This window comes from Grus americana, chromosome 8 (assembly GCF_028858705.1).
Source record: "Grus americana isolate bGruAme1 chromosome 8, bGruAme1.mat, whole genome shotgun sequence".
Classification (NCBI taxonomy): Eukaryota; Metazoa; Chordata; class Aves; order Gruiformes; family Gruidae; genus Grus; species Grus americana.
In genome coordinates, this window is record NC_072859.1 from 475,024 (window position 1) to 478,585 (window position 3,562).

At 47.6% G+C, this 3,562-nt stretch overlaps 1 long non-coding RNA gene across 1 annotated transcript; it reads right to left on the bottom strand.

The window, feature by feature from the left end:
* Positions 1–241: 241 nt before the first annotated feature.
* Positions 242–3,185, bottom strand: LOC129209583 (uncharacterized). The gene is made up of 3 exons (XR_008578117.1): positions 3,125–3,185; positions 2,456–2,575; positions 242–297 (listed from the first exon to the last, which is right to left on the bottom strand). It is a non-coding gene; the product is annotated as an uncharacterized LOC129209583 (long non-coding RNA).
* Positions 3,186–3,562: the final 377 nt, after the last annotated feature.

Sequence of the window (3,562 nt, forward strand, 5' to 3'; positions counted from 1 at the left end):
CACCGCATTCCTCTTCATCGCTGGTCACCGACACGTCAGCTGGCGTCGACCTCCGCCGCGATGATGCCCTCCTCGGAAACATCTTCCTCTCTCCTGCCCCTTTACCTCGGCCGCTCAGAGTCAGATTCTTCGGTTTGCCGTGCCCAGGCCTGACCCCCACCTGTTAAACGACCGGGTATGATTTTAGCTATGTCGATAATATGACACCTCAGAAAAATGCTACTTCAGCACGTCAGTCACTCACCTTGCTTAAGTCCATTCTGGTGTGGATATCCTGCTTCGCACATTGATTTGCACCTAGAAAATAAAGTTACTGTCAAAACTGAGATGATGGATGCGCAAGAAGCCTGTCTTCAAGACCTAAGAATGTAAGGATGCAGGGAAGAAGGGCCAGTCCCTGAAAATGGATTGCTGGAGTGCAGAGCTGCTGACGCAGCCTGGAATTATGCTGCAAAAGGGGACTGACTGGAAACTTCCAAGACACAAGACCGATCCATGCTGCAACGTTGCTATGCGAGAAGAGAAGCACCTGAGTGGCACAATGCCAATGAGTATGGGCATTCGAGACCCTAGGGGTGGCACCCAAGAAGTGTGCGGTGCTCCTTGAGCGCAAAGAGGACACTGAGACCCAAGGAAGGTCTAAGACACAGAAGACAAGCTACACAACACAAACACAGGCTGGAACTGCCCTGCCCGGCACACTCTAGCACCATGCTGACAAGTAACCCGCTCCCTTCGACTGCTCAAAGGGGACTACTCCCGGACAGCCCTCTCCCCTACACTAACTTTAAACGCCTCACTCCCCACAGCTCCCAACCTTGTCCCCTCCTCCTCTCAGCCCCTCCCCAGCCCTGGTCCCTCAACTTAGCTTTCAGAGTGCCAGGGATCGGAATCCATCCTCAACAAAAAAAACCCACCCCACACATTGGCTAACTAGCAGGTTCGGCAGGAGGTTCCTCTGTCACCCTTTGGCACACGACTCGTCCCTCTGCATCTGCAAAAACCAGCATTGAACAAATCACCCAGATGCAGAGCAACAGCTTAACAATTCCAAAGGTCTTGTTTCCATTTAGGAATATCACCTAGAGTCCAACAACAGCCTGCCATTAAGAAAAATCAAAACAACATTAAACTCTAAGCATACAAGCCTTAACACCTTTGAGATTCAATCTGTTCAACCAGCACTCCAGCAGCCTCTCCCAGAGAGTTCCCGTCATCCCTTCGGCATCCTCACCTGCTACTGAGGGCTAGTTGCTCTGAGGTGGACTGTAAGGTTTGTAACTGAACACTCTAGGTACAGCAACATGAGCCGTAGGCTCTTATTGTTATTCTTTCCCTGACTAAAAATTGCTATGCCCCTGGCAGAGCCACCTCCAACCCAGGCACGTGTGCAGACTGACACTGCACACAAGACGAATGATTTGACCCAGAGGCACAGAAAGACTCTTGGGCAAGAGGAATCACTCCAAAGCGAAGATGCCTTTAGGTGAGAAGTCCTAGGGGGCCGAGAGGAAGAATCTACAGCTGCCCCAGAAGTCAAGCACCACAGCCCGTGACAAAAAAAGATACATCTGCAACTCTGACAATGAATGCATGAGAAGCCAGGCTCTAGGACCTAAGACCAAGAGGATGCAAGGAAGAAGTAGTCCCAGAAAAGGTCTCCATGAAAACAGACTGCTTGACAGCAGATATGCTAACACATCCTGGATCACTGCTGTGAGAGAACACCTTCCATAGACTTCTGAGACTCGAGACATGCAAGACAGATCTGTGCATTGAGCATCTAACACAAGAAAGGAAGCACTCAGCTGGCATTATGCTGATGCATTGAGGCGCATGAGACCCTCAGCATGGCTACCAATGTGCCCGCCTAGCACAAAAAAAACAACAGGAACATCAAGACCTGAGTAAGATGTGGTATAGTACAGAGAAAACAAGTGACAAACTACCTCCTTACCTACAAAGCCCATTAGGGAACTACAGAAGTAGTCAGCCTATGGAAAAAACACAGTAATTGTGACATGGTGACTCAAAGATCTTTTAGATCACCTTAAGACTACAGAAACTGGTGCTAAAAACACAACAGATCAACAAGAATAACAGAACGTAACTGCCGCAACTGATACTAGAGCAAACTTCATTGCACGCTTAAGGACAAAGGTAAAATTGGAATACAGAAAAAGCTCACGGGCCTGGGACTGCGATAAAAGAAAGATCCCTGGCTGGAGATTGTTAGGAGCACAAATAATACATATCCTCTCCTCCAAGAAACTCCAGGGAAGACAGTGACACAAACCTGTGCTGCAAATAAGTGCCTAGCCGATGTCTCTAACAATGACTGTGACATCTAGATGGACAGCAAAGCTATGAATACAAAATTAAGTCAGGAATGAAGAAAGTAAAAGGCACAGAGAAGCAGAGACCTCAGAGTTCACGAGGGTATATTTTAACGTACCTCATGCTTTACGAGACGAGACTCTTCTGACGTTCAGGCCTGCACACTGTGATGCAGAGGGCCAGGTGGTTTACACTGCCTCTCTCATGACTGTTGTACCTCCCATCAGCTATGGAGAAACTGAAACGGAACAGACCGCATCAACAACCCAATCCAACTGCAAAACAAACCTGAGAACGGCTGATGAACCCTCCTCCCTTTCCCAGCCATCCCGCAGTCCCAAAACTTTAGAAACTCCTCTTCTCCTGAACTCTCAGGGAAGGAATCCCACTCCTTCCTGACAGCTCCTTCCCTGTATTTGCACCCCTGAACCCCCTGAGTCAGCCGCTCTTCTGAGCTGTGCCCTGCATTCTGCAGGCAACTCCCATCTTCCCTGCAAACTCTGGGCTCTGCTACAGGCCCACAAAATAAGCAAAGTCCTGACACTTATGATCTATGAAGAGCCTGCCGGAAGCTGCAAAGCTTCCAGTAACAACACGGTACTCCATGGGTGATTGGGAAAAGCAATGAGCTGTCCTGTACCCCGAAAGATGCTATGCCTTACATCCTTACTGCTTTCTTGAGAAATGCTAAAACTCCATGCACAGATGCATACAAGATGCTCACCCTGACCTCTAATAAATAATCTCACCATCAGGCCTATTAAGGGAGGTAATACCAGCAGCTTACACAGTATACAGAAAAACTGGTGAAAAAACAAGGTTCCATCTTCAATAAAGTCAGGAACTCCAGTCAAACACAATGCACCTAGAAGAATAAATAAAAAAAAAGCATACTATTAAATCATCTTGCAAACACCTGAACACTCAATACAAAATTATTGACCTGGGCGGAAAAAAAACCCAAACCCCAAAGAAACCACCAAACAAAAAACTCACACACAATACAACCCAACAAAAAAAAAAGCTGCATACAAGTGTACTTTCTACACTGTATGCTGGTTAATCTTGATTAGTCCTGAAGCTCTTACTTCAGACACCTCTGCTTCCATAAATGTCAAAACACATTTGCCCAGAGAGCTGAGCCAGCTCAAAAGCTGCCATTGACTGACGGAACAGCAGAGCACTGACACCAGAAGCGCACAGCAGCAGAAGGAGCTCCCTGGTG